This window comes from Ursus arctos, unplaced genomic scaffold, assembly GCF_023065955.2.
Source record: "Ursus arctos isolate Adak ecotype North America unplaced genomic scaffold, UrsArc2.0 scaffold_13, whole genome shotgun sequence".
Lineage (NCBI taxonomy): Eukaryota > Metazoa > Chordata > Mammalia > Carnivora > Ursidae > Ursus > Ursus arctos.
Window position 1 is genome coordinate 48,734,669 of NW_026622797.1, and position 25,289 is coordinate 48,759,957.

Below are 25,289 nucleotides of genomic sequence, written 5' to 3' on the forward strand. Positions count from 1 at the left end.
TTTTTTAAAAAGTTTTTTATTTATATTTTTAGGTAATCTCTATACCCAACATGGGACTTGAACTCACAACCCTGAGATTTAGAGTTGCATGCTCTTCTGACTGAGCCAGCCAAGTGCCCCAGGCATAGTGATTACTAAAAAAATAAATAAATTAAAAAAAATTTAATTCTACATATATATCAGCTTCTTGTAAGCCTGAATTTAACTGTAAATGTAAATTTATGCAATGGCATTTTAATGTTTCTTCTGACATTTCCAGTAATTTGCAACGGTCATACAAGAAATTGAAAGTGGCTTTGTGATTTGTATATAATTCAAGACGGCTGTTTCTGCATTTTATTAGGGTATATTCAAAGGAAAAAATTAATTTTCAAGTTCTCTTCCTTCTCAATTTGCTCACCTACAGCTTCATATGAAAATAGTGTTCTTTTCATTACATGTGACAATCTTTAAATTATTTGTAAAAACTATGAATACTTTCTTTGCAATACTGTTGTTTTCAAACCTCTGGAATTTAAACTCACTTAAGAATTTTGAGAACTCTCTGAAATGATTTATTACAATAGCCACATGCACACTTTCATTTTGTAATAATTTGTTGACAGTGTTTCTTGCCAGAGTGCTGGCAGTTCCTGTCTGGGGACTCAGGCCAGAAAAATAGGATCTGTGCCGATGCAGCCACCTCTGCTGCTTGTGCTGCCTCTGCCATCATCACCAACACCGGTCTGGACCCAGACCCAGGCCCAGGCCCAGGCCCAGGCAAAGGCGGGTGCAGCCCTGGGCTGCCAGGTCAGCTGCTCCATACCCAGGCTTTGCTGTGCCCCTGGGTCTGAACCCTTGTCTGCATGTGCTGCCTCCTTGCCTCCCGGTGTATTTCGGTTGCTCACAAGAATGCTCCATTGTCCTAATGAGCTTCGCTTACAAAACACAAGTTCAAAGATAAAATTAATTATGATGCCTTTCTGAACGTGAGGCCCATAAGCCCATGAAGCAGTTCTGCATGGATTATTAGTATCCTAATTTCACTTCATTTATGCTGTACTTAGGTGAGCAACGCAATCCCCAAATTCCCTTCTTGAGAGTCTGTTTACTATATAAGGAAAATATGGTCAGTGCCTGTGAAGACTGGGTCTTCCAGGGAGTAGCTGTCAAGAAGGAATTAGGATGCAATAGATGTATTGGGGGGCAATGTTTGTGAAAGATAAATGGAGGGGGAACAGGGGTAGAGAGGGAAAACCTTCACATTCAGGGATTCTGTGAGAAATCAGGTAGCTTTAATATAGATATTATAAAAATGTTAAACTAAATTTTTAAAAAACCTTGCTTAGAGAAAATCAAAATTAGATTTTCAAACTGTTTTTAATTTCGAAAAAACCTTGAGGCATAAATAGTTGTTTCAAAGTAAATTTATAAAATCCAATTTCAGAACTCCTCATAAAACTTTTAAAAAACATCTGAGGTTCAAATATAGAAACAGATGAATAGCTTATGAATTTAAAAAATGCCTCTTTGTATTTTGTAGAGCTATTTTCAAAAGGCCAAGATAACAATAAAACTTATCTTGTTATCCACAGGCTGAATGAATTGAAAGGTTTTTTTTTTTTAATGTTTTTTTATTGGGGCGCCTGGGTGGCACAGCAGTTAGGCTCCTCCGCTATGAGCCTGCTTCTTCCTCTCCCACTCCCCCTGCCTGTGTTCCCTCTCTCGCTGGCTGTCTCTATCTCTGTTGAATAAAAAAATAAAATCTTTAAAAATAAATAAATCAATGTTTTTTTATTATATTATGTTAGTCACCATACAGTACATCTCTGGTTTCTGACGTAAAGTTTGATGATTCATTAGTTGCGTAAAACACCCAGTGCACCATGCAATACGTGCCCTCCTTACTACCCATCACCAGCCTATCCCTTTCTCCCACCCCCCTCCCCTCTGAAGCCCTCAGTTTATTTCTCAGAGTCCATAGTCTCTCATGCTTCATTCCCCCTTCCGATTACCCCCCCTTTCTTTATCCCTTTCTTCTCCTACCGATCTTCCTAGTTCTTATGTTCCATAGATGAGAGAAATCATATGATAATTGTCTTTCTCTGCTTGACTTATTTCACTTAGCATTATCTCCTCCAGTGCCGTCCATGTTGCAGCAAATGTTGAGAAATCATTTTTTTTTAAAGATTTTATTTATTTATTCGACAGTGATAGAGACAGCCAGTGAGAGAGGGAACACAGTCAGGGGGAGTGGGAGAGGAAGAAGCAGGCTCATAGCGGAGAAGCCTGATGTGGGGCTCGATCCCAGAACGCCGGGATCACGCCCTGAGCCGAAGGCAGACGCCCAACTGCTGTGCCACCCAGGCGCCCCATGAGAAATCATTCTTTTTGATAGCTGAGTAATATTCCTTTGTATATATGGACCACAACTTCTTAATCCAGTCATCTGTTGAAGGGCATCTCGGCTCCTTCCACGATTTAGCTATTGTGGACAATGCTGCTATGAACATTGGGGTGCACATGGCCCTTCTCTTCACTACGTCTGTATCTTTGGGGTAAATACCAAGTAGTGCAATGGCTGGGTCATAGGGTAGCTCAATTTTTAGCTTTTAAGGGACCTCCACACTGTTTTCCAGAGTGGCTGTACCAACTTGCATTCCCATCAACAATGTAGGAGGGATCCCCTTTCTCCACATCCTCTCCAGCAATTGTTGTTTCTTGCCTTGTCAATTTTTGCCATTCTAACTGGCGTAAGGTGGTATCTTAGTGTGGTTTTGATTTGAATTTCCTTGATGGCTAATGATTTTGAACATTTTTTCATGTGTGTGTTAGCCATTTGTATGTCATCATTGGAAAAGTGTCTGTTCATATCTTCTGCCCATTTTATGATTTGTTTGTTTCTCACGCTTTGAGTTTGAGAAGTTCTTTGTAGATCTTGGATACCAGTCTTTTATCTGTAGCATCATTTGCAAATATATCCTCCCATTCCGTGGGCTGCCTCTTAGTTTTTTTGTTTCCTTGGCTGTGCAAAGCTTTTTATCTTGATGAAGTCCCACAAGTTCATTTTATCTTTTGTTTCTCTTGCCTTTGGAGATGTGTCATGAAAAAGGTTGCTTTGGCCGATGTCGTAGAGGTTGCTGCCTATGCTCTCCTCTAGGATTTTGATGGATTCCTGTCTCACATCGAGGTCTTTCATCCATTTGGAGTTTATCTTTGTGTATGGTGTGAGATAGTGGTCAAGTTTCATTCTTTTGCATGTAGCTGTCCAATTTTCCAAGCACCATTTATTGAAGAGGCTGTCTTTTTTCCACTGGATGTTTTTTCCTGCTTTATCAAAGATTACTTGCCCAAAGAGCCGAGGGTCCATTTCTGGGTTCTCTATTCTGTTCCATTGGTCTATGTGTCTGTTTTTGTGCCAGTACATGCTGTCTTTGTGATCACAGATTTGTAGTACAGCTCAAAATCCGGCATTGTGATGCCCCCTGAATTGAAAGGTTTAATAGGTAAGTATAGTTCATTTTAGATATATTCACTTTATTTATTTATTTATTATTTGTTTTAAAGGCGATACTAGTTTATTGAATATACCACAAGGGAGCAGCGGGCAGGACAGCAGAGGAGAGGCTATCTGCCTAGATACATTCACTTTAATCAAGTTTCATTCTCTCCTTTCATTTCTCTTTCTTTCCTCCCTCTCTCCTTTAATGTGGTTAAAAATATTAAACCCTTACTAATTACCTACCAATTGTCGGGTTCTTTGGCAATTATGAGTGCCATTCATAATTGTAATTCATAATGGCAACTACAGTTGATTTATGAATTTCTTTAGCAAAAAATTCTTGAATTTCCACTTAGTATTAGGCACTAGTACTAGCTACCAGGAATTCAACAGTGAATAAAGGATGCTCCTTCCATTTCCCAAAGTACTTATGATCTAGTGGGAGACACAGACATTGGTAAGTAATATTTACTTATCTTTCAGCCCTTGCTCCCAGAATGAGACAAGAGCAAACCTGAGCCCAACCTGTAGCCTGAGGTTTGCTGCAGTGCTGAGAGGGCCTAGATCAGCTAAACCACAATGGACCTGCAACCCAATAAGCATGAGAATAAATGCTTGTTGTTGGTAAGCCATTGAGTTTTTGGTGTGGTTTATTACACAGCATATTCTAGTAAAAAAAAAATATGGCTAATGCACATTTGCAGTTTTTTGTTCAACATTCCTTCTTGCATTTCAGATTGATGTGTGCTTTCTTTCAGCCTAAAGTTTGCCCTTTAGAACATCCTGAGAGTCTTTGAGTGGAAAATTCTCTGAGTTTACACTCGATTAGTAAATTTCTTTGTCACTTGTTCTTTATAATTTTTTGGTAAATAAGTGTAGATGGACTATTAGTTTTTCTCAACAGAATGAAGATTTTGTGCTTCTTTCTTCTGCCTTTAGTTGTAGCTGTTAGGTCAACTGTAATTATTGCCCATTTGTAGGAAATCTCTCTTCTCTCTGGCTGTTTTCATATTTTCTCTTTGTTGTTGGCATTCTGAAGTTTCGTTATGACATGATTAGGTATGAATTTTGACTAGATATGGATTCTTTTTATTCTGCTTGAAACTGATTGTTGGGGCACTGGCTGGCTCAGATGGTAGAGCATGTGATTCTTGATCTTGGGGTTGTAAGTTCAAGCCCCATGTTGGGTGTACAGATTACTTAAAATAAAATCTTTAAAAAAATTGATTTGGATTCTGGGACATGTAAATTCTATGGTATGTGGAACAATGGCCGCTCAAAAATGTCCATATTCTAATCCTCAGAACCCATGAATATGTTAGGTTACATGACAAAGAGTAATTAAGGTTGCAGATGAAATTAAGATTGTTTTTTTTTTTTAAAGATTTTATTTATTTATTTGACAGAGAGAGAGAGAGAGAGAGAGACAGCCAGTGAAAGAGGGAACACAAGCAGGGGGAGTGGGAGAGGAAGAAGCAGGCTCATAGCGGAGTAGCCTGATGTGGGGCTCGATCCCATAACGCTGGGATCGCGCCCTGAGCCGAAGGCAGACGCTTAACCGCTGTGCCACCCAGGCGCCCCCAGAAATTAAGATTGTTAATCTGGTGACTTTAAAATAGGGAGATTATTTTGGATTATCTAAGTGGGCCCAATATAATCACAAAGGGATTAGATATGGAAGGGGGAGGCAGAAGGAAGGTCAGAAATGATGTGATATGAGACAAATTTGACCTGCTGTTGCTGGTTTTGAAGAAAGAGGAAGAGAGCCATGAGCCAAGGAATTCAGGCTGTCTTTAGGAGCTGGAAAAAGGCAAGTAAACAGATCCTCTTCTACAGACTCCAGAAAGAAATGCAGCCCTGGAGACATCTTGATTTTAGCCCAATGAGACCTAAGTTGGACTTTTCACCTACAGAACTGTTAAGATAATAAATTTGTGTTGTTGGTAATGGTAAGTTATAATAGCTTGTAACAGTAGTGGTAGGAAACTAACAATCTCTGGTTATGGTAATGTTATGGTTATGGTAACAAGTTATGGAAAACTGTGGTCATTTGTGATAGTAGTGATAGGATTGAAATTTCTAAGTTAATGGTAATGGTTATGGTAATTTGTTATGGTAATTTGTGACAGTGACAGGAAACTAATACAGTCTCTTTCATCAATTCTGGAACATTTTTGGCCCATTTGACTTTTAATATTGCCTCTTCATTCTTTCTCTTTTCTTCTTCTAGAACTCTGATTTAACATATGTACACCTTTTAACTCTATCTTACATTGCTTCTAATCTTGCTTTCATATTTGGTCTGTCCTACATTGTGGGTAATTTCTTCAGATCTATTTTCCAGTGTACTCATTCTTTTTGCAGCAGCATTTCTTTTCTTTTCTTTCCTTTCTTTTTTAAGACTTACGTATTTATTTGAGAGAGAGTGAGTGAGTGAGTGGGGGAGGGGCAGAGGTAAAGACTTTGCACTAAGCTGGAGCCTGACATGGGGGCTCGATCCCACAACCCTGAGATCATGACCTTATCTTGAATCAGGAGTCGGATGCTTCACTGACTGAGCCACCCAGGTACCCCTGCAGCAGCATTTACTGCTATTTAACCCATCTGTTAAATTTTTCACTTCAACAATTATATATTTCTTTTCTAGAGGGCTTATCTGGTTCCTTGGTAAACTTGACTTCATTTTTTTAACAGCCTCTTGTGTCTTGCTCCAATTTTCAATCTTATCTTTTATTGCTTTAAGGGTATTAAACATACTTATTTTATGTTCTATATCTAATAATAATTCTAATATTTAAAGTTTTTGTGAAACTGATTCTAATTCATGGTACCATATTTTCTTGTGTGTTTGATGACTTGACTAAAAGCTCATGGTTCCTTGGTACTTTATCTATGGGAACTGTTTGAGGTCTCATTCCAGGGGAGGATTTTCTCTTGCTTATACAGATGGTCCCTGACTTAATGATGGTTCGACTTAGGATTTTTTTGACTTTTCACTGTCAATTTATTAAAAGCAACATGCATTCAGCAGAAACTGTACTTTGAATTTTGGTCTTTTCCCTGGCTAGCCCTGTATGGTATACACGCTCTCATGATGCTGGACAGTGGCAGTGAGCTGCAGCTCCGCCTCAGCTACCCAATCACACAGGTAAGCAACCAATACACTTAAAACCATTCTGGGGGCTACTGGCTGGCTCCGTTGGTGGAGCATGACACTCTTGATTTCAGGGTCGTGAGTTTGAGCACCATGTTGGCGGGGGTGGGGGTGGGGTAGATTGTACTTTAAATAAAAAAATAAAAATGAAAAAAATAAATAAAATAACTAAAACCAGGGATGCCTAGGTGGTTCAGTCGGTTAAGTGTCTGCTTTCAGCTTAGGAAGATGAGCAGTAGTAGCACTCCCCTACGTAGCATTTCTGCCGTACAGACACGATAGACAGGAATAACCTCAAAAGTGTGGATAGTAGTAAAATGTAGCAAAATAGTTAGGAAGTGATTTGTTTTAAATACTTATTACCTTTGTTTTTATAAAATTTATTTAATCTTAAGTTGATAGAATTTAATTTTTAGTGATGACTGTTTTTCAACTGGCTTACAGAATTCCTGGAAACTTAATTGCTTTTGTGAGCTGGCAAGAGTAGGGTCTGGTACAACATTAGCCATTTTGCTTATCATCCTATTTCAAATGGCTATCCCCTTCCAGTTACTCTTTATCCCATGATCCCAGGGTCCTGGGATTGAGTCTCACAATGGGCTCCTTACTCAGCGGGGAGCCTGCTTCTCCCTCTGCCTGCTGCTCCCTGCTTGTGCTCTCTCTCTCTGACAAATAAATAAAATCTTTAAACAACAACAACAACAACAAAAGCCTAAAACCATTCTACACCCATACAACCATTGTTTTTCACTTTCAGTATTCAATAAATTACATGAGGTATTTAGCATTCATTATAAAATGGGCTTTGTATTAGTTGATTTTGCCCAACTATTGGCTAATGTAAGGGTCTGAGCACATTTAGAGTAGGCTAGTTAGGTAGTGTATTAAATTCATTTTCAACCTACAATATTTTCAATTTGCAGTGGGTATATTGGGACATAATCCATCATAAGTTGAGACCTGAACTAGCTTTCTAGGGGCATGACTTAGGACCAATTTAAAATATTTTCAGCATAGGTTTTTTTTTTTTTCTTTTCTTTCTTTCTTTCTTTTTTTTCTTCCTTCAGTGAGCTCTACATCTAATGTGGGGCTTAAACTCATGACCCCAAGATCAAGAGTCACATGTTCTACCAACAGCCAGCCAGGCCCCCCATAAGCATAAGATGTTCGGTGGTATGACCTACACATTAAGAACTGTGAAAGATTTGAGTATTTACTCGCCAGTTAGCCTGCCATAATTGCATGGATTTTTTTTTTTTTAATTGCATGGATTTTGGCAGAAGACACACTACTCTTGGGTCAGAGACCAAGGACAGGTATTACTCAAAGCAATAGCAGTAGCGAGAGTGTCAGCATTTGTGTTGGCTCCCCAAGGCCCAATTCCCAGAGGCAACACAGAGCAGGCCAGGTGACATCTGTACATGCAGTGGGTTGCATTACAGGAAAGGAACCTTGAACTTACAGAACATGCGTATTTTATAATTGGCAGTAATCATGCCTGCCTTCTTTTCCAGAGTAGACTCTATGGCTATCTTCTAAGGGTGTACACACACCTTCCTCTGGTCCAGAGGAAGAACCATCAGTATCTTCCAAGACTTCTCACTACGTAAACTATTGAAAAGATAGTCTAGAACAAAGACAGTCAGTGCCTCTGTTCGCAAGATGCGCAGAAACTTGAGCAACTCATTAAGAATTGTCTTCTAACAATAGGTAATTTGAATTGGGCCATGAACCCATGCTTGTGTTTGGCAAATTATTAGGGTAGCTTTGTCCCCCCTTCTATTTAGAGCCAAGATCAAGAGAGATAAGTTTTCTTGCTGTCCTCTGGTGTAGGGCAAGTGTTTTTATTTGTTTGATAAAAGTGTAGACCTTTGTGTTCTAGTTTGTGTATGAGTATGTGTGTGGGTTAAGGATCTCCTATTAGACTCCCCACCTTGGCTGGAATCATAGGTTTGTCTCCTGTCCCTATGCCCTTCATAGTCATTAGAACTCTAGTCCAAGCTCAATAGAGTTCAGAAGACACCCCCACTGCCCATAAAATCTTCCTTTTGTTTTTGTTTACCTCTCCAGATTCCTGCTTTCACTTGGTTTTTGGCCTCTGGTTATTCCTTAATTTTTTAGTATCTCAGAAATGTATTTCAATAGATGTTTTGTTTTGTTGAGAAGTATTATTATTATTATCTATATGAGAGGGTTACTCTGTGTCTCTAATCTCCTATACTGCCATGGTGGCTAAAATGCAGGGAGGTAATCATAATTGGAGCTTAGAGTATCGTGAGTCATCTGAATGAAAGCTGAATTCACCCAGAAGGCTGGTAGGTTTGAAAGAATATACTTAACCAACATGATTAGGAAATGAGGTGTTTTAGTGAACTGGATTTTCCCCCCAGTTATCTAAAGAACCACCTGCTTGGGGGTTCTACCTATGTAAGGCTGCCATACACAGGAAGCAAGGCCTCAGGATTCTCTAAGTTGTATATAATAACTGCACCATTGCATTGATTCTTTTGTTGGCAACTTTAGAAATATTGCAGGTATTCAATTTCATAGCTTTGATATAGTAACTACTTGGATCACTCCAGGGTTAACAGACTCTGAAAACTTGCTACTTAAAGTGTAGCCCATGATCAACAGCATCAGCATTAGCACCATCTGGGTGCAGTTAAAAATGAAGATTCTTAGGCCCCTCTTCAGCCCCACTGAATCAGAATCTGCATTTTAACAAGATTCCCAGGTGGTTCCTTTGAGCATTAATGCTTTATCTTTTTTAAAGATTTGTTTATTTGAGAGAGAGAGAGAGAGAGAGAGAGAGAGAGAACACACGTGCAGAGGGGCAGACTCACTGCTGAGGGCAAAGTGTAGAGCCTGATGCAGGGCTGGGTCCTAGAGCCCTGCGATCATGACCTGAGTCAAAATCGAGAGTAGGATGCTTAACCACCTGAGCCACGTAGGTGCCTCTGTGCATTAATGTTTGAGAAAGCACTGCCCTAGAAAAATGTTTTGAAGAAGGTACAGTTGTTAGTTGTTGCTGATGACTCCAGCAGTCATGAAATCTGGAGGCAGTGTAATACAAGGTAGAAAGCATGGTTTTAAGAATCATAATCTGAGGTCCACTCCTGAATTTAACAGTGTGAGCTTCAACAAATCGCTTAACATTTCTAAATGTAGGATCTTATTTCACAAGATTGTTAAAGGAATAAAAAGAAATAATGTAAAGAGTGCCTATGACAGCACCTGTCACATAGTAGGTATGCAGTAATAGTTTATTTTCTTTCCTTTTTCGTGTCTTGCCTAGAAAGAATAAGTTTTCCCTCTATCATTCAAGTGTGTAGAAAATAGCTTTTATAAATCCATAAGAAATGTCAGTTATTAAAAGAATTATATTCATGAATAGGTAAGATATAAATTATAAAAGTTTCCATAAATGATGAAATATGGTTTATAAGAGATGCATACAAACATATTTAAATTAAAACAGAAATAAAAAAAAAACAAATGAAAATCATTGGAAGTTGAATAGGAAAAATACCTACCACATAGCCAATCACAGTTACTCTAGGCAAGTTTGAAATGTAATACTGAGCTTCCTAATCACCATAGCAAAGAGGAAAACTCGGTAGATTATATAAAGAAATTATTCCAGAGATAATTTCCTTGGCATTAAGGTCCAAGAGGAACGTGTTGTGTGAGTTCTTGTCCAAGGAGCATCAAACAATTTAACGGGATATATTTTAATGGTACAACTGGAAAGTAGCTGTTAAGATAATGAAAACATGACTTTTAAGGGGTCTCTGGTGGTTTATACTTGAAGACTAAAGATAGATGGAATCTGAGCAGAATTTTTTCTTCTTCCTTAATTACTAAAAACCAGCAGAGGCTGAAAGAAAATTTCTTAATAAGCTCTCTAGAAATGGATTATCTATAATTCTTGGAAAACTTAATTTACACAATCAGAGGGATATTTTATGTATCAGTTATAGGCATGGTAAAACGTCACCCAGAATTTTTCTAACCTGTATAGGAGACATGTAGACAATTGGAAGAAAATATTCTTTTTTCCCTACCAGTAGGGACCAACTCTTTTTTAGCCTATAAATATTAACTTGCTCTTTTCACTAGATTCCTTCCCAGTAAAATAAATGAAGGTATATATATTAAAACAAAACTTAGGCCAGTTGATGTTTTGTGTTTTATGATTTTTTTTTTTTTAAGTAAGCTCTATGCTCAATGTAGGGTTTGAACTCATGACCCCGAAATCAAGAGTTGCATGCTCTACTGACGAAGCCAGCCAGGTGCCCCATTATGATTTTAAAATAAAAATAGTGTAGAATTCCTATTAATTTCTTAATAGTTTGAGACAAAAAAATGCATGATCAGAAATATTTGGGAGATGTGCTAATGAAGAATATTTTGGCAATTTTTAAATAATCTATTGTGTTGTTTTTAGTATTTTTTAAAATTTCTGGGTTTTTTTACTCTGTGATATAAATGGGCATCCCTCCCTATTAATACAAACTAGATCCATACCATTCTTTTAAATGGCTGTAGCGTAATCCACTGAAGGGATATGCTATTACTTAATTAACCAATATTTAAACTGTTTTTAATTTTTTTATCATAAAAACCATAGTCATATTCATCTTTGTACATATATCTTTACACACTTGCTTGGGATTACTTCACCCCCCCTTCCCTGGGATTACTTTATCTTAAGAGTTCTCAAAGTGGAACTATTAGGTTAAAGGGGATATGTATTTAAATTTTTAAATTCATATTGCCAAACTGCCTTCAAGAAAGATTACATCAGTTTACCTTCCCACTGAGAATGTGTAACATTGTCCAATTGCCCTATCTTTAGTGAAAAGCAGCAATCGTTATATATTTGCAAATCAGAGAGGTGAAAAGTGATTCAGGAATTATTTTAGATTATGCTCTCAAAAGAAAGGGATTGAAGGAAGTCAGGTTATCATCTCAGCGGGAGACTAGCTTCATTCAGCCTTATCCCAAGGGGACCTCTGGTATACGACCTGCACCACAAAGGTACTGCCTTGAGGCAAGAAGACCAACTGTGAGCTGCGAGCTGCTTCTGGGAGGGGGTAACCACCTTCTTAGATTAAACAGTTCCCTTTGTCAAGGGCTTATTCTCTAGATGGAGAACCGACAGCGGTGAACTTTTAGCTGCCAACACTCATAGCAGCTCTGGGATGGGTGTACCTGCCTACAGGGAATATTGGTGGGTATAGTAGTCAAGTAATCGAGTAGTGTCCTTCTTAATTCATGTCCACCTAGAACCTAGGATGTGACCTTACTTGAAAATAGGTTCTTTGTAGATATAATTAGTTAAGGTGAGGTTGATAGGAGTTAGGACACATTACTCCAAAATATGGCAGCTTGGCATATTGAATATTTTAAGCTGAAGCAGTCTGAGAAAACAGCAGAAGCAGTAAAGTCGTCCCGACCACCTCTCTCATCCCCTGAAAGAGATCATAAAACACTCATGTGAGAGGTAGCCTCCCAACATCCCAGGGGAAAGGAGTATCCTTATCTCTGAAGGAAAACAAAGGGACCCTAAGAATATGAACAAGACAGGACTTGCTAAGTTTCCCCCAGTTTACTACACTTATTCCCTTTAACTTATCATATTCTTCCACAACTGTCTACTCTTCATCAAATCTAGCATAAAAATCTCAGGTCTGTTTCTATGAGTCTTCATTTCCTTATGAAGTTCTCCTGTGTCACGTAAAAGTTTTTGCAGACCCAGCTAGGGACCCTAAGAGGGTAAAGGAAAACTTTTTCCTCCCCTACAAATTCATGCTAGATTACAGTGGGCCTAAATCCAATGACTCGTGTCCTTATAAAAAGAGGAGAGCACACAGACATACACGCAGAGAAAGTCATGTGCACGTGGGGGCAGAGATTGGAGTTATGTTGCCATAAGCCAAGGAATGCCTGGGGCCACCAGAAGGTGGAAGAAACATCTGTGCGAACATGGCCCTACTGATATCCAGATTTTAGATTTTTAGCCTCCAGATCTGTGATAGAATAAATTTCTGTTGCTTTAAACAATCAATATGTGATATTTTGTTACAGCAGCCCTCGGGAACTTATGAAGTAGGGTACTAGCTATTTACCAAGCAGTTCTTAAAGTATGGTCCATGGACTCCTGGGCATCCCTAATGCCCTTTCTGGGAGTCTATAAGGTTAAAACTATTTTCATAGTAATATTAAGATTTTATTTGCCTTTTTTTTTTTTAAACTGCATTGATGTTTCAATAATGGTGCAAGAGCAATCAATGGTGGGTAACGTTGCTGGTGTCTCAACATGTATGAGATAATGGCACCAAATCGTACTAGTATTCACTGTATTCTTCACTGCCATACTCACAATAAAGAAAATGCCAGTCTGTATAGGAATGTCCTTGGTGAAGCATAACAATTATTAGCTTAATTAAATCTTGACCCTAGAGTACATAACTTTTTATATTTTGTGTGACAAGTGCTTTGTCTGACAAAGCAGAACAAAGCACTTTTGCTGCATATTGAAGTACAATGGTTGTCTTGAAAATGCTTGTGTAATCACTGGAACTGTGAGCTGAAGTAGCCACTTTTTCCCACAGACTATCATTTCTACTTGAAAGAATACCTGCCTGAAAAACTAGGATTATTCAGACTTGGGTATTTGGCATTTTCTCAGAAATGAATGACGTGGGGGTGCCTGCCTGGTTCAATCAGTAGAGCATGCGACTCTTGATCTCAGGGTTGTAGGTTTGAGTTCCATGTTGGGTGTAGAGATTACTTAAAAATTAAAAAATATATAACTTTAAAGAAAAAAAAAGGAAATGAATGAAGTGGCACTGTTCCTTCAAGAAAAAGTTGATGGTATTTGTTACCAATGATAACAGTTGAGTTTTCAAGCAAAAATTAGTATTTTGAAAAACTGACACTGTGAGCTTGATATCTTCTCAATTCTTAAAGAGTTTCCTGATGAGATCCATGGTGATATTAACAAATATGATTTTTATGATCAGGGAATGTGTCAACATTTGTCAGATTTGCATAACTCTGGAAAACATTTTCCAAATGACTAATGATTAATGTGTGAAAAAAAGATATATTCAAGTTCAGGATAGACCAATGTTGATTTTTTAGATAATAGAATATGAAAACTTCAGTGCTATTGGTTTCAAATATTATGTTGTAATCATCTTTAATAAACTACCACTTGTTTGGGTGCCTGGGTGGCTCCGTCAGTTAAGCATCTGCCTTCAGTTCAGGTCATGATCCCAGGGTCCTGGAATTGAACCCCACGTCAGGCTCCCTGTGCAGCAGGGAGCCTGCTTCTCCCTCTCCCTATGCCCCTCCCCCCTGCTTGTGCACTCTCCCTCTCAAGTAAATAAATAAAATCTTTAAAAAAAAACACTATCGGGGCGCCTGGGTGGCACAGCGGTTAAGCGTCTGCCTTCGGCTCAGGGCGTGATCCCGGCGTTATGGGATCGAGTCCCACATCAGGCTCCTCCGCTGGGAGCCTGCTTCTTCCTCTCCCACTCCCCCTGCTTGTGTTCCCTCTCTCGCTGGCTGTCTCTATCTCTGTCAAATAAATAAATAAAATCTTTAAAAAAAAAAACAAAACAAAACAAAAAAAAGAACACTATCACTTGTTAAGTTTTGATATAGTATCGGAATATAATACCCACATAAATATCTGAAAAGTCTGTTAAGAAACCCCTCTTTTTTAATTTTTTAAAAATTTTTTTAAGAGAGGGAGAGAAAAAGAGAGAGAGGGAGGAGGGGGGAGAGAGAGAGAGAGAGGGAGAGAGAGAGAAAAAATGAATCTCAAGCAGGCTCCATGCTCAGTGCAGAGCCTGATGTGGGGCTCGATACCACAACCCCGAGATCACGACCTGAGCCTAAATCAAGAGTTGGATGCTTAGCCAACTGAGCCACCCAGGCACCTCATACCTCTCCTTTTTTGAAACTATGTATCTGTGTGATGCTGGATTTTCTTCATAGCAAAACATAATCAATAAAACATAACCAAAACAACCTATTGTAATAGAATGAATGCAAAAGTAGAGATGAAAATCTACCTGTATTCTGTAATCCAAATATAGAGATTTATGAACACATAAGACAATGACATTCTTTTCACTAATTTTATTTTTGTTTTGGGAAACAGTTATTTTTCATATAAATGTGCTGGTATATTATTGTTATGTTTAAATAAAAACTATTTAAAATTAATATTAGTGTCTATTTCTAATACACTAAATATTTATAAAAATAACCCACATATATAAAAGTTCTTGGGGTCCTCAATTTTTAAGAGGGTTAAGGAGTATGGAGACCAAAGAGTTTAAGAGAAGTTAGTGTACTATGAGTCTTGTTTTAAAAAAGCAACTTTAATCAAAACTTTACAAAAAGTATATAGGTATATAGGCTAGATACTACTTATCAATCAATAATAATAAAGTCAATGAGAAGATATTAAATTCAACTATATCTGAGAATATTTAATCAGGCATATTCTTTCTCGTGATCTACTTCACTGACAGTGGTTCCCACCTTCAATTTCAGTTTCATTAGTTATTTTATTTTTATTTGTTTATTTTTATTTTATTTTTTTGAGAGAGAGCATGTGTGCAAGTACAAGTTGGGGGTGGGGGTGGAGGACAGGGGAGAGGGAGGGAAAGGGAGAGAAAGAGAATCCCAAGCAGGCTTCATACCCAGTGTGGAGCCTGAAGTTGGGCTCAATCTCACAACCCTGAGATCATGACCCAAGCTGAAATCAAGAGTCAGATGCTCAACCAACTGAGCCACCCAGGCACCCCCTCAGTTTAATTCATTCTTAAAATTAGGCTACTCAGGGTGTCTGGGTGGCTGAGTCAGTTGAGCGCCAGATTTTTGGTTTCATCTCAGGTCACGATCTCATGGGTCGTGGGATCGAGCCCCATGTCCAGCTCCATGTTCAGTGGGGAGTCTGCTTAGAGAGTCTCTCCCCTAAAATAAATAAATAAATCTTAAAAAAAAATAAGATTAGCTACGTGAAGCACTCTTTTTTCCCCCCTCATGGATAAAATCATCTTTGTTTCATTTCTCTTGATGTATTTGAATCCTTAAAACTAGTTCTACATCCCTATAAGGGAGAAGGCTACACATTTGTGGGGACAGAAAGTACATGGGAAATCTGTTTCTTCCTTTCAATTTTGCTCTAGAATCTAGAACTGCTCTAAAAAATAAAGTCTATTAAAAACACAAAGACAAAACAAAGAAACAAAAAGCTGAGTGCTACCTCCCCAATTCTGTTGCCATGTTCACTTGGCTACTGTAGATGGTAAGTCATGCAAAGGAAGGATAAACTCTTTGGATACCTGAAGCATTCTTTTATTGAACAAATTACTAAGTGTGTATGGAATACTATAAGCTTCTAGGCATTGGTTATGTATTGGTGAGTAAAATAGACATAGCCTTTGCCCTTGTACCATGATTCCTGCTTCTAGTTAAAGATGGGGGTGGTGAATATGTTTCCTTCCTGTCCCTTTTTTTTTCTGCCTGTCCCTCCTACGACATCACTGAAATAGAGATTCAGAAGCACAAAGAGGAATAAAACAGTAGTGAAGAGACCAAAGAATGAGCTTTTAAACATTTCCTTTTTTTTTTCCCCCAAAGATTTCTTTTTAAGTAATCTCTATACCCAAGGCGGGGCTTGAGCTTACAACCCTGAGATCAAGAGTTGCATGCTCCACTGCCTGAGCCAGCCAGACACCCCTAAAACATTTCTATGAGACTATTCTGACACATGGAATGAGGAAGCTACAGGCCTCATCTACAAGGGTGGAGAGATGCAGGTGGTCTGCCACAAACCTCTAAGTGTTGGGGCTGCTGGAACTGGCATACAAGGAAATGCAGTGACAGACTTTAGAGTTGGGATGTTAATTGAAGAATTGCACGTAGAACAGTAGACCTTCCGTTATCTACTTCATTCTTCATATGGGCAAAATATTGTCAAACCAAAGGCATCAGACATTTAGCACCAAGTCAAAAACAGGAGTGCTGTTCTCTAAGAGAAGGGAAACGCTAAGGCACCTAATGTAAGTATTGGCTCCTCAGAGGATAGAGAAAGAACTGATTAAGAGGCATTAAGAATCATCTAAGATGGGCACCTGGCTGGCTCAATCAGAAGAGCTTGCAACTCTTAATCTCAGAGTTGTGAGTTTGAGCCCCACATTGGGCGTACAGATTAGTTTAAAAAATCAGTCTAAGAGGTCCAACATGAGAGTCAATCAGAGTCCTCCAAGGGTGCAAAAAGGAGTGGTGATGTGATGGTAGTGAAGAGGAGAAAGGAAAGTCAAAGAGAAAATAAAAGAGCAAAATGAATTCAAAATACCCATACCCAGACACATTCTGATAGATTCTATTTCCATGATTAAAGAATAGATCCTAGGGGAACCTGGCTGGCTCAGTCTGTACAGCACGCAACTCTTGATCTCAGGTTGTATGTTCGAGCCCCACAATGGTTGTAGAGATTATTTAGAAACAAAATCTTTTTTGGGGTGTGGCACCTGGGTGGTTCATTTAGTTGAGTGTCCAACTCTTCATTTCAGCTCAGGCCATGATCATGGGATCAGCAATGTGTGGCTCCATGCCCAGCAGGGTGTCTGCTTGAAGATTCTCTTCCTCTCCCTCTCCCTCAGCCCTCCCTGCCCCAGCTCATGCACTATCAAATAAATAAATCTTTTAAAAAATAATTTTTTTTAAAGTAGGGGGGTAAAACAGATTTCTTTCTTTCTTATTTTTTAAATATTTTATTTATTTGTCAGAGAGAGAGAGAGAGAGAAAGAGAGAGAGCACACAGGAAAGGGGAGTGGCAGGCAGAAGGAGAAGCAGGCTCCCTGCCAAGCAAGGAGCCTGATGCGGGACTTGATCCCGAGACCCGGGGATCATGACCTGAGCCCAGGGCAGACGCCCAACCAACTGAGCCACCCAGGCATCCCAAAACAGATTTCTAATACAGTTGAACCACTGACTGTTAGAAAATAATGGAGGTATGCCTTCAGGGTTCTGAGGAAATTTCACTTTCAACTTGGAATTGTATATTCAGCCAAAAAATAATCAAACATATAGTTTGGAAAGCAACCAATCTAATCTTTGCTCACTGAGGAGCTCACAGCCTGTCTGGGAAGAAAGACAGGTAAACCTGATACGCTTAAGGTAAGAAAGCATAAAGAGGTCTCACAGGTGTTACCAACATGAAGAGGGCACCCAACCTAGTCTGGGGAGGCCAGGGAAGACTTCTGGAAGATGATCCTGAGTTGAGCCTTGAACCATGAGGAAACAACCTGGTAAATCTCTTCAATAAATTTCCCTGAACTAGAGTAGACTGTGGTAATTTATCTCCATATTCAAACTTGACTTCCACATAGCTTATAACTGGTCATGACTAAGGGTATAAGCATTAAAAAATAGTAATGATTTTGCTCACTCCTTCTATCACATATGCACTGAACCTGATTTGCAAGATGTGCAGCTCAATTCTCCTCATGACTAATCCATTGGAAGTGGGGCACACCTACCTTTCCTTCTGACTTGAACAAATGGATGAAACCATCACTTTTTTCTGTCACTGTGGTTCTCTATCTGTGTCGAATGAACTCAGTACTTTAATGTTTAGGCCAAACCTTCCAAATTCCTTATTGGCATATGATTTAGGTCTTATTAATATCTCTGTGATTATCATTTATTTGTTTTTTGCTTAGAGCCCAGGGCAGGCTACATTCAGATGTCGGAGAATGATCTGTGCTGTATTGGGGCTAAGAAGTTTAAAGAATGAAAAGGTAGTTGGCAAAGTCATATTTGTGAACTTCCTATTTCTTTTTCTTTCTGTTTTTCTGAAAACATAGCAAAGCCAAAAAGACAAATAAGGTAGCTATGAAGTCCTGATCCTACTTGGAATTTTCTTCTTTTTTGAATGAAAAAAAAAAAAAATCCCCAGCTCTCTTTGAGATACGCATCAGCTGAATAGACCTACTTCATTGTTATTTTGTAGCACACTGTAGTTACTGTATATTTGAAAAATCCTACATTTTCCCATACTTAATCTACTAAAAAATGATAATAAGAACAAGAAGATCTTGTAATCTGTTTACAAGGCTACTTTTTCCCCCCCCTTTTTTTAAAAGTAGGCTCCACGCCCAACATGGGGCTTGAACGCACGACCCTGAGATCCTGGGATCAAGAGTTGCATGCTCTACTGACTGAGCTAGCTAGGCACCCCTCCAAGGCTAATTTCTAAAGATCAGATTCATTCACCATGACATGTTTTTGTCATCAGAGCAGAGAAATACGGCTAAAAGACGGAGAGGGAGTGTTTTAATAACATTCTTGTAGTTAGACTCTCCTTTATTTTTTATTTTTGTTTTTACTTTTTAAAGATTTTATTTGAGGGGCACCTGGGTGGCGCAGTCGTTAAGCGTCTGCCTTCGGCTCAGGGTGTGATCCCAGCATTCTGGGATCGAGCCCCACATCAGGCTTCTCCACTGGGAGCCTGCTTCTTCCTCTCCCACTCCCCCTGCTTGTGTTCCCTCCCTCGCTGGCTGTCTCTGTCAAATAAATAAATAAAATCTTTAAAAAAAAATAAAGATTTTATTTGAGAGACAGAGAGCATGTGAGAGAGAGAAACAGAGCACGTGTTTACACAAGCAGGGGGAGGGGCATAGGGAGAGGCAGACTCCCTAGATCCCAGGACCTTGGAATCACGACCTGAGCCTAAATCAGGAGTCAGACGCTTCACTGACTGAGCCACCTAGGAGCTCCTAGACTTACCTTTACGAAAAGAAAAATATAAATAAGAAAGCCCACTCTGGGGATGCCAAAAATTCCCTCCCATTCCCACTGAATATTGTGTGGGGTGAGGGAAAAGATCATTTGCCTCCTTTTTTTCAGGATGGCCCCTCATTCAGTGACAGTCAAAACTGAGCATGGTTGCTGGTTGAATAGTGTTCCCCCCAAATTCATGCCCACCTTGAACTTGAGAGTATGATCTTATTTAGAAATGATTTGTAGATGTATAAAAGTTACAATGAGGTTGTAACTTGTACAATGAGGATTAGGGTGGGGCCTAAATCCAATATGACTAATGTCCTTTTAAGAGGGGAATTTGGACACAGACATAGATGGAAGATGGCCATGTGAAGACAGAGGCAGAGACTGGAGTTACGTTACCACAAGCCAATGACGGCCAAGGACTATTGACAACCACCAAACTAGGAGGCAGGCATGCAGCAGATTCTCCCAGAAGGAACCAACCTTGGTATACCTTGATTTCTGGATTCCAGAATTGTGAGAGGATAAATTCCTGTTGTTTTAAGCTACCCAGTCTGTGGCAATTTGTTACAGCAGCCTTAAACTGACAGAGGCTGTCAGCTCTTCCCACGCCCTATCAGCAGCAGGTGGGCATCCCTCGCTTAGTTTGGGAGTTCTAGCAGGAAGAGGTCTAATTCTAGTTCTAGCAGGAAGAGGTCTAATTTTTCTTTTTATAAAAATTTTGTTTATTTATTTATTTAGAGAGCCCCCACATGCAAGTGGGAGGAGGGGCAGAGGGAGAGGGATAAGAGAATCTCAAGTGGACTCCACACTGTGCCCAGAACCTGACCTGGGGCTCGATCTCATGACCCAAGTCAAAATCAAGAGCTTGATGCTTAACTGACTGAGCCACCCAAGCACCCCAAGAGGCCTGATTCTTAAGCCCCATTGCCTCTCATTCCTCTTCCTCAGCTTCCCTGACACTGACTGTGTATTAAAGATACCAGAATCTGTTTCCCTACCAGCTTTTTAGCTTAGACCATCCTTATTAAATGGAGCTTTGTTCTCAGACTTTTAATCAATGTTTAAATAGTCTGAATATGCCTCCCAGAAGAGTTACAGGTATTTACATGGCAATTAATACTCTGAAATCTGATTGGCCAGAGAACTGTTGCTGTTTGAATGGAAGAGCAAAGGCAAGGAAGGCCTCTTTTACAAGACAATGAACATCTCAATGGCTGTGGCAATCCTACAGTCTCTGTATTTCATAAGCCCTCTGACTCTTCTGCGCACTGAGAAAGTGGAAACAGATGACTGATATCAATCAAATATTAAGAAAAAGAAAGTAGAGGTAGTGATTTTTAACATATACAAAGTGGAGTTTAAGACAAAGAGGATGGACTGTCTCAATAGGATCATTTGATCTTGATAAATGGCCCTGTTAATACTTGACAGTATTGTCCTCTAGTGTCATAGAAACCTGCGGTTAAATCCTATCACTAACTGTAATACTCCATAATTTATTTTCCTAGAGCCTCAGGTTTTTTTTTTTTATCTGCAAAATGGAGATAATACATATCTTCCTCATAGAATGGTTGTGAGGATCATATTAGCTAATTTATATAAAATGCCTAGAATTCAACATTAGCTTTCATTTTCACTCTGGTTACTTGCCAAAAAAAACCCATGCCAAGCCCATCATTCCTTCTTCAAGCCCCCTGCTCAAGCCCTACTGCTTTTTTTCCTCTGCATTTGATCATTCTTTCCATGTTATATAGAAATTATTACTTTTATTATAATGAGGCTAGGAATCTCTCAGTTCTTCAATTCCCTTTCCTTCACGGGGGCCTAGTCTTACTCTTCCCACTCACCTTCTGAAGATTCCTCCCTTTTCGTGTGAAGCTACCTCTGTTTGGATTTTGTCCCCTAGAAGCTCCATATTTTAGCCCCAATATTTCCTATGTTTTTACCTTTTCTTTCTCCACCAGTTCTTTCCCTTCAGTATATGAAAAGCTTCTTCCTCCTATTAAAAACAAACTAATAACAAAACCAAACTCTGAACTTCTCTCGACTATGGTAGGTTCAATTCGATCTTCCTCCTTTCTTAGCCAAGTCCTTTTTTTTTTTTTTAAGATTTATGTATTTATTTGAGAGAGAGAGAGAGAATGTGCGTGTGCACACACACACAAAGAGGCACAAACGGGGGGAAGGGCAGAGAGAGAGAGAGAGAATCTCAAGCAGACTCCCCGCCAAGCAGGGAGTTCAAGGTGGGGCTCCAGGTGGGGCTCAATGTCACAATCCAGAGCATGACCTGTGCTGAAATCAAGAGTCAGCCACTTAACTGACTAAGTCCTCCAGGCACCCCTACTTTTTCATTTAAATTTTATTTATTCACCTTTTGAAAAGGCAACATTTCATGAATCAAAATTCAGAAAGGAATAGAGTACAAATTCTCCCTCCTATCCCTGATTCTCAAGCCATTTACCTTCCCTGAGCAAATGGTTTCCTGCGGTCTTTTTGGAGATCAGTCTATGCATATACAAGGAAATACATATCTTTCCTTTTGTATGAAAATTTTAGCATATTACAGACACTCTTCCGATCCTTGCTTTTTTTCAGTTAAAATTTTATCTTGGAGGTCTTTTCATATCAGTGCCTAAACAATTTCCTCATTGTTAAAGTGTTCTCAAAAGCAGAAGCCAAGATGGGACTAGACATGCAAAAGACTTACTGGAGGAGATGCCTGTGAGGGAGAAAAAGGAGGGAGCTGGAGACAATCAGATAGAGATGCTGATCTGAGCCCCATGAAGGGTGGGGGCATATGAAGGGTTGAGGTAGTCAGTGACTCAGACTGCAACATAGTTATAAGAAAGTTTTAGACAGGCTTAAACCTTGGGATTCCTTAAGACAAAGTCACACATCAGAGGAATCCCGCATCCTGCAGGAATGAACCTGCCGGAACATCCTGCTATGCTCAGTCATCGACTGGGAGCAGTGCACGGGAGTGTGGCCTCATTGCAAATGCAGTGGTAGATTCAGGGCTTAGCAGATGGAGCCTCCCTACAGGGAGATGAGAGGAATAGTTCACAGACTTCATATTATCTTTCAGGCTGCATAATAATCCACTGACGGACATGTCATACTTTATTTAGCCATTCTGGGAGGTACATCACAGCGTCTACCACAAGGAGTGGTACTACTATTTTTTTTTTTTTTGGAAACTACTATATAATTTTGATAGATGCTGCCAAGATCAAAATCTAATGTATATATTGGTATATATTTTGTGAATGTGTACTTCCACTAGCAATGTAGAAGACTATTTCCTCATCTCCTTAGTAACACACGATGTGGTAAAACTTTTTGATTTTTTTAGTTAACCTTTTCATAATCTATATTTGATTTTTCACTTAAACATTTTCCCACTTTTCATTTACTCCCAAGTACATACTCATTAAGCCCTGACTCTGCAATTTACTAGCTGTCTCAGTTTGTTCATATGCAAAATAAGAATCATAAATCAAACCTAATAGGGATATTTTGAGGAGAAAATGAATGTAAAACTCCATAGTTAAAAACAGCAACCAACCCAAAAATATTCTCCATACTCTACACTGATGCTTTTCAAATCTCTACATTTAGGCCAGACTTCTTGTTGGCAGGTAAAAATATTCATCTCTTTACTTGTTCTTTTTTTAAAAAATTTTTTATTTAAATTCAACTTACTTGTTATTTCTGTCTTGATGTCCCACAAGCACTTCAGATTCAACGCGCTCTAGCCAAACTTACCATTTTTCTCTTAAAAATTGCTCGTATTCCTTTATTTACCTTATTGTTAAAGTCAAAACCCTGGAAGTCATTTTGGATTATTCTCTCTCCCTTAAACCCACATTTAATTAATCACTAGGTTCTGTTGAATTTGATTCATAAATAATTCTGGTATCTGTCTTTTTCTTATGATCAGCACTGTCACTCTATGGTTCAGATCCCTGTATTTTATAAGTATTGAGGCAATAGGTATTGCTGCTGCTGCTTCTTTTTTTTAATAGGCTTCACGCTGAATATGGGGCTTGAACTCAAGACCCTAAAATCAAGAGTCACATTCTCTACCAACTTGGGGAGCCAGCCAAGGTGCCCAAAGGCAATAGCTTCTTTACTGTTCTCATTTTCTTCCAATCTACCCTGAACACAGTTGTCAGGAGGAGTTTTTGCATACATAGCACTGATTATAATACTCCTTAGCTCAAGAGTCTTTAATGGCTTCCTATTATGTATAAAATGATGAAATTTAAAACTTTTATTTGACATATATATATATTGCTGTTCATAATCTGACCTCTGCTTATCTGTCTAACCTCTTTTTAGATATCCCCCTTTCCCTGCTTTAATCTGTAACATTCAAATTAGTTGCATTTCTCAGAATATATCATGTTTTCTCATTATATATGTATTTGCCATCCTGCCTTAAATAATTTCCTGCTACTTGCCCACTTGCCCTTCACATAAGGTTCTTTAAATTTTGGCTCAAACTGACTTCCCTTGTGAAGCCTAGCCTGACTCCTCTAGAAGTCTTCCTATTCTACCACTGCTCTTTGTACCGACACAGTTTATTTTCATTTTGCCAGCATGTTTCTTCAATAGGTTTTAGTTCTCCTGATCGAAAAAGACCAATTTTCATCTAGTATCTCCAGCACTTATCACAGTTCCTGGAAATAAAAGAAACTCAGATACTCAGATACTTTTTGATTGACTTCAAGATCTGAAAAAGTTTCCCAAGAAATTTACTCTTGTAGTAAGTAAATGATCTCCACCCCTCCCCAACACACCAAAATTTCCAGGTTTCTTCCAAAACCTAGCAGGCAGGTCACTATTAACTTTCCTTACCACTTTAGATAAAAGTGACAATTTCTTCCTTTGTGCTCCCACTAAATGTGGTACATTAGTCCTATTCTAGCAGCAATGATGTTTAAGATTGTATCCCATGCAACTGACACGTTAAGCACGCAATAATTAAATGAATCAATGTTCACCCTGATTAAGGAGACTTTCTTAAACATTCTCGGAGAATGTCACCATTATGCATAGACCGTAAAAAACCTTTTACAATCCAAATCTGATGATTGTTTTTAAAACGATGCATCCTCCTGGAACTTTGTCCTTAGACAGATGGCCAAAGCTTGGCTGTGGGAACCGCATATGGTGGGAGGAGACCTTGACTAAAGCGCGAGGAAAAGGATGATTGGCTGTTAGGGCTCAGAAGTTCTCCTCAGACCCATGCTAGGGCTCGGAAACCGCTGATGGCTCAGCTTTTGAAATACGGTTTTTGCATCGTAAAGAAAAAAGATTAACCTATCAGGAACAACCGAGCACACCCAATTACCAATCAAGAGCGGGAAAGGAGCCAAAGCCTGGGGATACCCACGCACCAACGAGGACGTCATTCTCTAGTCTCAGCCAATGAGCGGTCGGACGGGGGAGGGAGCGGGGTAACAGGCGGACCAACTGCCACAAAAAACAATCTGCAGTACAACTGTCCTAACCACAGTCCTCGCCTCTCAAACCGCTGGAGCAAACTGTTAGCAAAGCACTTGTCAAACACTTTCCACTCTCCTTCTCGCCCTGGAGCAGTTATAGTGGAGTACCTTCCTCACACCAGAACAAGGGCCTTCTTTCCACCAGGTCCCACAGACTCGTAGAAAGAATACAGCAACTTTGAACCTTCTACCTCCACAGAAACTGGCAGTCCGGCGCTACCTGAGGGGGAGGGGCGGCCCCAGTGCGCAGGCGTGCACGCCTCGTGGGGGCGGGGTTGTAGAGGCCCAAAGCGACCTGGGTACTGTATTTCTTTTGCTGGCA

General features: G+C 39.3%; 1 long non-coding RNA gene across 1 annotated transcript; it reads right to left on the bottom strand.

Moving 5' to 3' along the window:
* Positions 1-1,758: 1,758 nt before the first annotated feature.
* Positions 1,759-25,196, bottom strand: LOC130543549 (uncharacterized). The gene is made up of 2 exons (XR_008958986.1): positions 25,076-25,196; positions 1,759-3,464 (listed from the first exon to the last, which is right to left on the bottom strand). It is a non-coding gene; the product is annotated as an uncharacterized LOC130543549 (long non-coding RNA).
* Positions 25,197-25,289: the final 93 nt, after the last annotated feature.